Below are 14502 nucleotides of genomic sequence, written 5' to 3' on the forward strand. Positions count from 1 at the left end.
AAAAATAAAAAAAATATATATATATATATATATAGAGAGAGAGAGAGAGAGAGAGAGAGAGAGAGAGAGAAATTGAATGAAAAAGGAAGACTTGGGCAGAGTCTTATACCCAGTGTTCAGGCCTTAAGTGAAGGAGCTAAAAGATGAACCGTCTTTGTCAATCAATAAATGTATATGGAAGTGGTTGCCTTGTCATGCATCATAGAGTTAGTGGTCTTACATGAACAATAATTAATTGGTGAGAGCAACTATCATGCATCATTCAGGTTGTACCAAAAAATTCAATGCATATAAAATGAAAGACAAAGTCTTTTTCGTTNAAAAAAAAAAAAAAAAAAAAAAAAAAAAACTCAGAGAAACACTCAGAAGTGAGAGAAAGGCAAAATAAAGAGAGAAAGAAAGAGAGAAAGCTACAAAACTAGTCCTATCTATCCACCTAACCAAAAGCTATCAAATGCAACCAACAAGAAGAACAAAGAACAAGAGTAGAAACAAGAGTAACAAGCAAGGCTACACGGGTTAATAAGAAAAAGGAGAAAAAAAAAAAATTAAGGAGAGAGAGAAAAAACTAAAAATGGGCACACATACTCTTCAAGAGAATAATAAGTAAGAAGAAATGAGTGAGTGACAAAATTATGTACTTTTTAATACTGTGACAATTGGTTGTCATGTATCGGTGTTAATGACAATTGAATACGGCTGAGTATTTGTATGGTTTTGATGAAAGATAGGGTTGAAAAAAAACACACAGCGAGTGATAGATCACTTGTGTGGACAGTAAAAAAGATGAAAAGAATTTGCGGTTTGGCTGAAATTGGTGTCACCGACACGAGCCGGTGGCGTAATGTGTTGAAACAATGTCTATTTTTGTGGAGGCCCATGCGGGGTGGGGTGGGCTGCATATAGCTCAGAAGTGCGGTTGTTTGAAAAATCTTGAAGAGTTAATTTTAACATTTATTAACCAAATACAGTTGAAGTTTGAAGTTTGAACCTTCTGGTTGCAATGGAATTCGTCTATGAATAAATATGAACTATGGTTTTCTGAAATCTGACAAACCCAATATACTGAGTTTTCTTTGCAGTGGTTTGAACCACCATTAAATGGGTGGCTCAGGTTGATGAGAGATACAAAGGGTCAAATTTATGGTTTCAAGAGAGTTTTCTGCAGGATGCAGTTGTTGATTAATTGAAATTGAGTCCCACAAGTAACAAGCTCATTCATGCAATTGTAAGGGAGGAACTTGTGATGATAAATCATCTTTACTGGCATTATAACGTGCAAGAGCAGGAAGTAGTGTCATGTCTACACCCGCATAGAATTTTCCTCAAGTTATGAGGGGCAAAAAAACAAAAATCACTCTCACTTATGTCAGCATCATGTCACGAAAAGAGCTGACAACATGTGATCCAAGCTTCAAAATTTGGTTCGTGTCCTTGCACAGGGTCCGAGCCATTCATGTCCAGTTGATGGGATATGATTACAGCAAGGCCAGTCCAGCAAGAAAAAAAGTAAAATTATCCGGTATTAGGAAGACTCAGAACCATTTTCTTCTTAAAGCTAATGTATCCAAAGTACAATCTCCCACGGCAGTTAAATCTGCGCACAATCCACATCCTAGGATAGCAAAGTGATTAGAGTTACATTTATCTAATAAAGAGTTCTCAAGGACAAGTGAATTTCAAAGTTCAAACATCATATTTTACGGACTAATTGTTGAGCTTTTTGGCTGACGACAAAGCAGAAGTCTCCCATCCCATATGTTCCCTGGATTGGGTTTAACTTGAAAAATGAATTGGTTCAAGAAAAAAGTACTCTCTATTTCCCAATTTTCACCTTGATTGTTCCTAATTTAAGCCAACTATGTGACATAAAAAAGCTATCACTTGGGAAAAAAGTACACCAACTGCAAAAATCACTAATCCATATTCAATCAAAGACTCATGTGGGCTGTTCTGCTCTAATCAGGGACTTAGGAACTATGAAAATTGTGATTGCGGGAGTTCTAAGGAGGAGGGTAATTGGGGAATAGAGGTTGCTCCTTGTAAGCTTGGCAGTGAGTGCAGACTATATACAGTGATTCCTAATAGACCGAGTAATAGGTGACAGAAAGTAGCTGTCCTTTTATTCCATCTCCTTTTGGGAGGAATGGATTACCATGAGTGGAGAAGAGGGGCATTTTTATTTACTTGGTGTGTACTCCCTTGTAACAATGCGAATGAAATTCTGCAGATTAAACACCTTTCCCAACTCATCTCAAGGATTCAAGACGAGATGACAACTAGTTGCCTCTAAACACTACTCAAATAAGCTATTTCTCATCTCACAAGTCATAACCACAGCGGCCAAAGAAGCCGGCAAAACATCCTCGAGACAACCCTACACTGTCATTGCATAGGAGCTACAATGAATTTCTTAATAGTTTCCGAAACGGAAAAATAAATAACCCATGCAAAGATAAAACTATCAGCTGCTGACATGTCTATTCTTCCAAATATCCAAATGTTCATCTGTTTGTTTCCCCAAGCTTCAAACACGGATATAGTGGCTTTATGGCAGCTATAATGCATCATAACAAGAGAATTTTAGCAGACCCCGAAATTAACCCAAGTTAATGTATAAAAACATGAAACAATCATAAAGACCAATCCACCCATGAAAACTTCAGCGCACTCAGCTTGTGTCACCATATTAATGCAACATGGGTATAAACGGATAGTTTATATCTGTCATGTCATTAAAAAGTAGAAAACCCACTGCAGAACTTAGGACAGAAAATTGTATACTAGGAGCTCTAACATACCAAATATTTGTAGACATAAGGTTTCATTATATTATCCATTCAACAGAAGACTGCTGGGCTTCCATTAAATGCAAAATATGATCAACAAAAATTAAGGCAGTGTGCTGCATCTGCTAAAGCCAAGTAGCATGGCAAACAAAAAAGAGGAAATACTAGATAAATTCATACTCCCAAAAGTATTATAATCCGAATAAGTTCTACTCTGGTAACTGTGCATAGAACCTTCTGGAAAATAAATCTCTTGATTCCACTGCATACATTCCTGATGTTGATATATCGAACTACTCCCTGATAAGAAACAAAGCAGAAATGAATTATCAGAGTTTAAGGAAAACAAAATTACACTCAGCTTTTCTATGACAGAAGAACATGCAACACTTACTACAAGCTACACATTTGCATGCACCTAAATATTTTTAGTCAAAACTAAGGCAAGTTAAGAAAACAGAATTTTATGGATAGTTTCCCAAAATATAAAGATAAAAACCATTGGCCACGCAAACATGTAGCAAAGCTTCAACCAATTTCTATGATAGCCCAGAATCCTGATTGCAGGAATACTGGTACTAAATCACAGCCACAAGTCCAATGAAAGAAATCAATTATATTGAAAATTGTAGTAATCAGAAACATTCTTACATAAAAATTATAATAAGGGAAGACATATCAAATATGCACAAAAAGATAACAGTTTTATAAGAGTGCAAACTTAGTCCAATGCAACTATAAACCCTTCAACAAACAAACCCACCCACCTCTCTTGTTTTGGAGTCATTCCTACATTGTTATCTCACAAACCTAATTTAGATTCTGTAATTCAATCATCTGCATATGGATAACATAATGATGGGTAAATATTTTGTTAAAATTTGGTAAATGAATTACCTAGAGGAGATGTTTGGTTGATTAGGTTTAAGGCACTACAAACTATGGCTAGAGACAGTAGGCATTGTTTAGATCTATAGCCAAGTATGAAGCAAACAATGAACCTGGTTATGGTGACACCTTCAGACAGTGTGGAAGCATCAGCTTCCAGTGTAAGACATGATGAACTATGTAAAGGAAATGGAGATAAAGATCTTGACAGACCATTTTTTTTAATGCCATCTTCAATGACAAGAACAATTATAATTCTGTCATAATTGTTACTTGGAGTCCTCATTACTGCACAACCAGATATGTTATGCATGAATGAGGTAGCCTTATAATCTTCATGTTGATAACAGTCAACTTAAAGATAGAAAATTCTGTTAGCAAAGGCAGTGAATGCCATCAGCCAACACATGGTTTTCATTTTGATTGATGGTGCTCAGATCAAACCGGAAAAATACTAAAGTGCAAGAATCACCTTGTATAGAAAGCAAAAAAGGACACCAAACGAGAAAGGAGAAAATATAAGAAGATCTAATCTGCACATGCCAAGGACAGGTAACAGCATTATGATGCAAGATCTCTAAAGTTGACAGAAGGGTCGAGGCAGTGGCGGCACCCTCCCTTAAAACGATTTTGGTTTGTAGACTGCGATGCAATCAAACATTTTATCCAATCGGGTGACAAACAGAAAAAGATTTAACAAAAAATGACTCAGAAAAAAGAAGATTTTCTCACTTCCCCTTTCTATTTACCATGATCACGGAAAATGACCCCTTATTGAGAGCAGTACTATATCTACTATGAGTAATAATATATGAGATCAATATTTTTAATGTGGTCTTCTGCAACAAGCACCTAAACTGAAACCTAGCTTTAAGCCAAGCAGTAATGTGTTCTGCATAATCTTTATGGATTGTATGAAAGCGCTAATTCCAAACAGAGATCCAGCTATTCTTAAACAACTTGGTTTATTAACAGCCCAAAAAAATCTATGCCACGCATCCCAACTCAAAATCATAATAAATCATATCTAAATGGTACATGCTGTTGGCTAACTTGGTTTATTTATGCCTATTAGCAGTTTGTATGATCCACAGAAACCAAAGTAAAAGTACTAACTGAAACATGGCTAATGCAGGCATCTATAATACGCTATTACAAACTGAGCTGAAGTAATTCCTAAATAATAAGAAATTGTAAATACAGCACTTCAACTCATAATAGTGCAATAGTGTATATCTAGTCATCATATAAATTTCATCCTATCCTTCCAACAACCAATTCAAGAATCAGGTGTACCACATAACAAACATATAAGTAATTCCAGAAATCATCTGTTACACTCAAACCCAATTCAATCGCTTAATTCAAGAAACAAACAACGTAACATGTAATACCAAGCAATCCATAACGATCAATTATGAAATAGATAATTAAATCACTCACAAACACGAAAAAGAACCATACCATCTAATGAGCCATCCGAACAGAAAATGCTGCATGATGGGAACCTTCTCGAGCACCTCCGCCTTATACATTTTCAGCAGCCCACTGTTAACCTTATTCCAATTTGGCACACCACTGATATCATCCAACAAAGGTGAGTGCTCAGCAAATAAACCCTTCTTCACCTTCTTCACAAAAGCAACACAGGAAAGATACATATACTCATTGGAAAAATTTTCCAAAATATCCTGATTATGAATTGACTTCGGCTTCATATACTTATGATCAATCAACTGCGAGGAACCAAATATAAATGGCAAGAAATGATAATCATCCAACCCCCAAACACCACGCGATCCAGCAGGCTCCAAACAATATACTAATTGCAATTTCCTCATCAACTCTAAGTACTTAACAAAAACCCTAGACACAACAGCTTGATAATCTTCTTCCTTAATTACTCCTAATCTAGCTAAGCAATATAACCAAGCAGTGAAATTAGTTTCATGACCAGTTCCGTAATCAATACGACTCGGATTACCAAAACTATCATTAAAATACGGAACAATTTCCACCGTGGCAGCTTGAAGTTCGTCAGGCAAAAAACGGAGCATTGCCGTATCGCTGTATTCAGTTAAACGGCTATTCCAGGTTCGGTAAGAGACGTTACCGTAACGAGACACCTGCTGAGCCGGAGGAATTACGTCGATCCATTGAATTAATTCGTCAATAATTGATGAAAGGGTGCGGATTGTTTGAGACTCGTGACATTGATCTGAAATTTTGTGCCCGCGAATGGACTCGGAGAGAGCGACGACGAAGCCGAGGAAATTTTTTCCGGAATCGGAATCAATGAAGTGGCGGACGTCATCGGGGGATTGGATTCGTTTGGAAGGAGTTTGGAATTTATAAGGAGGGGAAATTGTGGGAACCTTTTGGGATTGGGGAACGGGAGCAAGAATTATGGCTTGAGAGTTGTTTGGAGGGAGGTTAATGGCTGGAGCACGGATGGGACGGTATGTGGGAGGTGGGGAGATTTCGGAGTACGGTGGTGGTGGTTCGAAAGTGGTGGGGCCGCCGCATCTGGCGCAGCAGGATGTGATTGTTGTGGTGGTGGTAGAGGAGGGTGGCGTTTTGGGTGAGTGATCATGTTGATGAGATTCGGGTTCCATGTCTAGAGAAAGGAGAAAGGGAGTAAAGGTGGAAGGGGAATTAAATGAAAATGTTCTTGAAGGAAACTGGGTCTGGATGTGTCGACAAGAATGGATCGTTATGGGCTGGATTGATGGGGATTGGGATGTCGTTGGTTATGTAATTTTATCGAGGTCATGTCGTTCAAAAGTTTGATGTGAGACTGACATGCCGTTTATCAATCTTTTATTAGTTTCTTGGGTTGGAATTTGGAATAGCCTAGGACATGATTTTTTTTTTTTTTTTTCAAAAATACTTAAAAGTTTATAACCCTCGCCGATCCCTTAGAGACGAACAGCCCTTCTTTAGGGAGAAATAATTGTTTTAATTATAAGGAACAGTCAGTCTTTTTTTTTTTTTTTTTTTTTTTTTTTTATGAAGGAACATTGTTCCTTGGCAAAAAAAAAAGATCATTCATTGTGTATAATCAAAATTATTTAATACCTTGAATGTGATATGAGTTGACGTGATAGTTACGTTGGAGTTTTAAAAGAAATTATGAGATTAAGTTGTGAATGTAATATTATTCTTTTATTCAATAACATTATGGACACCGAAATATTAGCACCAAATTTCTATACCGGTCTACGTGTAATGCGTCTCTCCATTTTTTTATAATTTTTTTCTAGTGAACGGCCGTCCATCCAATTTGGACAGCCGTTCACTCACATGGACGCCTGTCCATATTATATGGACGGGCGTCCATATGCGAGGGATGGCCGTCCCTATTAAAATAAAATTAAAAAATTTGTAAAAGCTTAGGGACGGCCGTCCATCCATTATGGACGGCCGTCCACAAATAATGGACGTCCGTCCTTCACCCAAATATGAAAAAAAAAAAAAACATTCTTTGGGGACGCTCGTCCACCAATTGTGGACGGCCGTCCCTTAATTTTGGGCGGGCGTCCGTAATTTTTGGACGCCTGTCCATGCATTGGGCTCTTACAAATCTTAAAAAAAACGATGGACGGCCGTCCTTTTATTGTAGATGGGCGTCCGTAAGTAATGGACGCCCGTCCAAAAGTAATTCGTAAAAAAAAAAAAAAAATTTAACATTGGACGGCCGTCCCTAACTTGTGGACGGCTGTCCAGTCACTGTGGACGGGCGTCCATACTGAATGGATGCCCGTCCATAATGAATGGACGGCCGTCCCTTATGTAAAGGACGGTCGTCCACCGTCCATAATGTTATTAAAATTTTTAAAAATAAATTTTTTCGCGTTTTAGGTTAAAACATTTGGGGAAGTTTCAAAAATTTTTAACACCCAGGCAGCCATTACCATCTTCTTTGTCTTCCATCTGTGTTACTGCGTCTTCTTCGTCTTCGCGGTGTTTTTCTTCTGGACTCCTGTTCTGCGCTTGTTTTTCGTCTTGGTAATTAAACACTTTCCTTTTTCAATTTTTTTTTTTGGTTGGATGAATGTGTTGAATGGAGTTGAGTTGATGAAATAAAATCCAGTCAATTTGGTGGGACTGGTTTGTGTGATTGATGAATAGAAGTGTTCTGCCATTGATAAAGATAAATGTAGTTTATTTTACATGCTGGTTTGTGTGAACTACCGTGAAAGAAAAATTTATTTTAGGCATATTTTAGGAAAATTGGTTGTTGATTCTGGATTTGTGTTTTGTTCTTCGTTGATCTGTTCAGATGAGATTCCCTTTCTTTTTTCTCCTACACACCCACACCCACCCCCACATGTGAGCTGGTCCTGAATGCTCTCTAGCCACCGTTCCAACTAAAATATACATCCCTGCTCCAATTGTTGAGCCAACACCTGAACACATTTTTGTAGAAAGACTTCAGCAGTAAGATATAATTTCAAAATCAAAATCACATATACAATGAACGGGCACCAAATGCAACTAACACTAAAACTGAGGATCCACAAGGCCGCATCTAAATTTAACAAAAGCAAATCACTTAGAAGGAAAAAAAAACAAGTCGTTTGAAACAACAAAAGGTTATGTGAGAAGCAGAGCATGCTGCATATATCACATCTTAATCTTAAAAATAAGCAATAACACCAATTTCAAGTCCATCATTTAACAAAAACAAAGATTTTTGCACAAACAGAAAAGTGTTGACCATTTCAAACCCATCAAAACAAACACCAGAAAACACAAAACCCAGGTAGATTTTTCCCCAAAAGCCTCGAAACTAAATTGAATTACCAATCGCAATAAGGTGAAGAACACTCAATCCTTAGCCATTGACGATGTCTTCCGGCCTTAGTATGCATAAATCCACCTGTTTCCTTCTCACCAAACCCCTAAACAACCACCCCACACAAACCATACCCCACCACCACCACCACCACACCACCATCTATCTGAGAATCACCAAGCACACCCATAGCAGACGTGCAACAAATCACCTCAATCTCAACAACAATGACAACAAAATCAAAGATGGGTACTTAATTTTCTGTTTTTGCTTGATGATTAGCTCATTAGTTTCTGTTTTAATTTTGGACATTTGTTAACATACTAGATTTTAGAGTGCCATGTAGAAATTGATGATGAGCTCAAAATGTATATGTTAGAGCAATTGGCTCTGTGTCTTTGGCAGATTATAATGACGATTTTTTTATGTATGTTACAGGTTTAGAAGAAAGCAGAAAATGGTGAGGGCAAAAAATACAACCATTCCTCAGAAGGCACATCCTCATCTCATTTCAATTTCGAGACTGGCGACATAAAAAACAATATGAAGACGTGTTGAAAAAGATATTTGCCTTGGAAGAAGTTTGGATTTAGACTTCTAACAGTTTTAGTTAGGTGATGAAATCAATGGTTGGATTAATCATTTGAAATGGGACCGTTTAGCCAGTATGAGATATGATGGACATAGCATTTGATATATGAGTTTTTTGGTAGTTTGGAAGTTTAGAGACAGACAGTGATGATTTTTCAGGCGTATACAATGTTCTTTAAATTAAAGAATCAGAACTTTGTAGGTGACACCCCCAAGATTTAGCAACCTGGATAGGATTTGATTGTGAAAGTTTGGAAAATGTACCTGAAACTGGGATTCCAAACAGCTTGGATTGATGTTTCCGGAATAGGACTTACCATCCACATAGGTGTAAATCTACAAAGTTACAGAATCCGTTATGAGAGTATTTCACAGATACTTGACTTTCACATTTAATGGTAGGAAATAGACAAATGAAATGTGACGGTTAGGATTTATTGTTCATGGAAGCAGCAGTAGCGGGAGGCAAGTTAATTCAGCAAGTTATTGATTAAGAAGTTGGGAGAGATCACCGCAGAAAAAGGAGAAATATATTGGGGTAGCTGGTTACGTTAATATGTGGAATTGAATTGAGATCACCCATGATGATGCACAAATAAATTACTTTTTCTACAACTAATGTGTTGGGGATGTTGACATTGAATAGAATGGTTTTGATTAAAAGTGTGGGCCAATGGTATCTGATTAGGGATGAAATGGAGGGAGATGCACACGTTTCAAGAAGGTGTCAGTATTCCAGAAGGGGTTACTGAAGGACAAGTCATGTACGCAAATAAGAAGACGGGTACTACCACTGGACCATCTGAGAATTAAGATATGGCTTCTCATACTTTACAGGAAATAGAAAGCAGATTTGAGCGGATGGAAGTTTCAAGAAGAGCGTTTTCCATGTAGAGGCAAATGCAAGAACTGCAAAGTGATTTCAACACCGTTTGCATCAGAATTGAAGAAACAGTTGACATCATTGGAGACCGCATGACAGAGATTTTCAACATGTGAAACTTCTCAACAACCTCCTCATCCTCTAGTCAACCTCCACCCCCCGACCATGATGAAGAATTTTTCCCTTTTGTTTAAAATATTGATTTGAGCGGATGTTGTTAATAAAGATTGTAGTTTGTTTATAAATAAATCTGTCTTTTGTTAAATATATTTGTCTTTTGTTTATACATATGTCAACAACTCTTTTCAATGTTATGTATATGTAATACTAGATATACCCAAGACAAAAAATTCAAATCTGAAAAGAAATGTATATCCAAATGCCATGTTAACGTCATTATCATGATTCACTATCCATACACATCAATGACGAAAATACAAAAAATAAAACACTATAAAGCATACAACTCAACTGCATTCGGTAGAAATTAACCAAGCATGAAAATTTCTACCAATACAATTCTATATGCTTCACTTGGCAATAATATCAACATCTCCCATGAGACATGTTCATCATTTACAACTCCTGTCCATTATAGAACTACTTTGTCCTGCGAGATTTGGAATCGGACCAGTGACATCTGTCATTGTTTTAACAACCACAATTTAGCACCGGTATAGAAACTTAGGCTATTACAATATACAGATATATAACACATACTTGTGTAGTAACAACATCATTTGACAACACTTGATTTCTGCATCGGCCACAAAAGTACATGAAAGAAACTGTTCCTGTTGTCGCTGTACTGATGATCATTTCCTAAAAAGTATCATAACACATTATAATCAGTCGATATTATTCTAAACTTCAGATAAGTAAATAATGTTTCAAAAAAATACTGAAATAATGTATAAGTCATACCAATTCTTTTGTTTTTGTAATTTTTTCTTTTAACCCTACGTACCAATTTCTTCAATCTTCGACTGCTTTCTTCTACATGGAGGACGACCTTTGCTACGAGGCCTGTGGACTAATGATTAGGGTATTCCCCTCTTTAGGAGGACTGTCCCCATCTTGACTAGTCAAACCGGTTCTAAAAGAGATGTTCACTATTGTACCAAGCCCTCCCTCACTTTCCTTTTGCTCCAACTGTTTCCTCATGTCAATCATAAACTCTGTCATCATATTAATCTTCCTCATTGTTTGATGCCAGATCCGCACTGTCAGCATTAAATTAGACACTTATTAAAACGTTGTCCTTCAATGTTGGTGCTCCACCTATTATAACTGACCTTAATTTTCGTATGACATTTGTTCACATTCTTCCTCCAATGCCGTAAAATGTACTTTTTCGAACGTGTGAAACCCTTTTATGATCACACCATAATGGCATGTCTGCATAAATCTCCCTGAACTCAAACAAATGACAATACAACAATATCACACGAACTTTCATCAAAGTATACTACATGAGGAAACGGCGACTATTATCTCCAAACCAAACATCTTCCCAAACTTGAAACTCCTCGCATGACCATTTTTTCAGAAAAGATAACTCACAATAATCTTCCCGGCAATCATCATGAAGCTCTTTAAACTTTGCAGTTGTGTATGCACTTTGAATATTGTTTCTCAATGGGGTAATAGTTATGCATGGTATCCAAGATTTGAAGATCTAAAATCGCCTCCCTTTCTTTTTCCACTTTAGCTCGCTATGCATTATCATATTGTTCCACAATTTTTTCAAAGTCGTTTTGGAATTGACATACCCATCAAAAATGCATGCTACTTTCACTACATTGGGTAGTAGACATACCTGCCCAGAAAGTATCTTTAAGAAATGCAGCCACCCATCGTACTCTTTCTTTGTACAATCCACATAACCATGCATTATCGTGAAGTGTGCACATCAACAAATTGGTTCCCCCCCTTCGAACTCTTCATGTGTAAAGGAACCATACACAACATTTTGCAACTTAAACTTGATAGTTTCATATTCCTTATACCCCCTTAACTTTTCAGGCAGTTCTTCATATATGCCCAAACACCACCTATGTCTTTACCGGGAAAACAATCTCATTGCATTTTGCATGGCCTTATCTTGATCAGTGATTATTCCATAGACGACATCCATGCATTCAACCAAGAACGAATAGCCATACAAATGTCTCAGTGTCCTCATGAATTAACCCACAACCTAACAATGTCGAATGTCCATGATGATCAACCCCTACAAAAGCAGCAAATGGCATGTCATACTTGTTCATCAATACGTTGTGTCGAAGGTGATACATCACCGAATTCTTTATATGCAGCCCTACATCTAGCATCAACCCATAACACATTCTGTAATCGACTCTCTTCATCTACATCAATCATGTACCAAATTTGAATTCCCTTTTGCATTTTCCTAAATACTCAAGTACTGGCGAAGCATCTCCAACTCCAAGTCATAACTTTCTCACTTTTTCATGTAGTTCCTACAATCTTTTTCTAGAAACGTCAAATTCTCTACACCTCCTACCTCAACTGAACATGACTGAAAATTTTTACACGGTCTAATCCCAGCCACATCATTAACTTCAAGTCGCCTTTCACATAAGGTTGTATCGTCGTTAACCTTGAAATATCTTCTTTTTGTCAGACTTGTAAGATCATGGTTATGTTCAAGTACAACTGATTTATTTCCCATTTGCATTCACCATTCAAAGCTGTACTATCTAACTCTTACAATCTGTTTTGGCAACAAGTTGTTTTTTCAAGGTATTTCTGGACTTACATCTCTCCTTTCCAACAAGAACATGCCACTGTCACATATCTCATCTCTCCATCTTCGCTTTTCTTTGACGTCATATCATTGCTTCAAATCCTATTTTGTTACCATACACCGTTTGTAATACTCACCAGACTATCAACTGAATCAAACACCATTCCAATATGAGGCTCTACTTCTTCCTCTGCACATCCCATATCTTCTAATTCATCACGTTCATTTTCCCGATTTAATAGTTTTATAATACATAAAATTAGAATGTACTAATCAACACATCAAATAAATAAACATACGATACAATAAATTTACCTCAACATCATTGAAATGAGGCAAATTGGACTCTTCCATATTCTGAGGCAAACTGGACTCTTCCATATTTTGAGCCAAACTGGACTCTTCCATATTCTGTAATTTAATGCAAATCCAATACTATGTTCACGTTCACGAAATCTGATTCATAAAAATCACCAACAAATTTTCTCTATATCATTTTTTCTATTGTACCATATATTCAATCCAAAATAAATACAAAACTAAATAAATGGATAAGTTATATAAAAATTTCCCACTGTAAAAACTAAATAAATGTATAAATATATAAAAATCGTTTATTAACCTGCACAAATCTTCTAATCTCTCTTTCCCTGTAAAAATGGATCTCTCTTTCCACTGTAAAAAATGGCTTTGGTTGATGAAAAGATGATAGCTTTCGTTCTTCACACGGTAGCTAGAAATGAGGGAAAACGTTTGTTGCGGAAGAAATGGCTAAGGAATGCAGACGCAACACTGAGACGAAGAACAGACGGCAACGATAAGCAGAAGGGAGACGAATTTTGGCGCTGGTTTTCTTTCGCTCGGAGAATTTTAGCGCTTGTTGTTGGAGAAGCGTATTAGAGAAGCTAATGTAACAAAAAAATAACAATACTAAAACTTATTAAAATTTATTTTTAAAAATTTTAATACCTATGGACGGCCGTCCATAAGGGGTGGATGGCCGTCCTTTACATAAGACGACCGCCCATTCATGGTGGACGGGCGTCCATAATGAATGGACCGGTCCAATTTTTTTTTTTTTTTTTTTTTTTACGAATTACTTTGGGATGGGCGTCCATTACTTACAACCCCGTCCATCGTTTTTTTTAAGATTTGTAAAAGCCAAATGCATGGACGACGTCCAAAAATTACGGACGCCCCTCCAAAATTGGATGGCCGCCCACAATTGGTGGACGGGGTCCCCAAAGAATGTTTTTTGTTTTTTTTCATATTTGGGTGAAGACGGGCGTCCATTATTTGTGGACGGCCGTCCAAATTAATGACACCGTCCTAATGGATGGATGCCGTCCCTAAGCTTTTGCAAATTTTTTAATTTATTTTAATAGGACGGGCGTCCATATTATATGGACGCCGTCCCTCCATATGGACGCCCGTCCTATAATATGGAAATTTGTGGCTAATATTTCGATGTCTGTAGCTTATTGTTCTTTTATTATGCATAACGTGGGGTTCGGTCACGGTTGTTCACTTAAAATGTTTATCTCAACTTGGGAATTGCAATAAAACGTGATTTTGTGATTTAAACATTTGGAGCTTACAAAAATCTGGATTAGGTTTTCCATTTAATGCCAAGCATGGATAATGTCAATAGTGAGTAGAAATTAAAATAAACTGCTGCCCAAAACAAAAATCATGTATCAGAAATTCAGAATCTCCATTCTCCGTCTTGACCAAACCATTGCAACATTCAACATTCACAATATATACTTATCAGTTGCAGGTA

At 37.0% G+C, this 14502-nt stretch overlaps 1 pseudogene; it reads right to left on the reverse strand.

Moving 5' to 3' along the window:
* Window positions 1–2689: 2689 nt before the first annotated feature.
* Window positions 2690–6292, reverse strand: LOC116118802 (annotated as a pseudogene).
* Between the last annotated feature and the right edge of the window lie 8210 nt (window positions 6293–14502).

This window comes from Pistacia vera, unplaced genomic scaffold, assembly GCF_008641045.1.
Source record: "Pistacia vera cultivar Batoury unplaced genomic scaffold, PisVer_v2 Contig86, whole genome shotgun sequence".
NCBI lineage: Eukaryota > Viridiplantae > Streptophyta > Magnoliopsida > Sapindales > Anacardiaceae > Pistacia > Pistacia vera.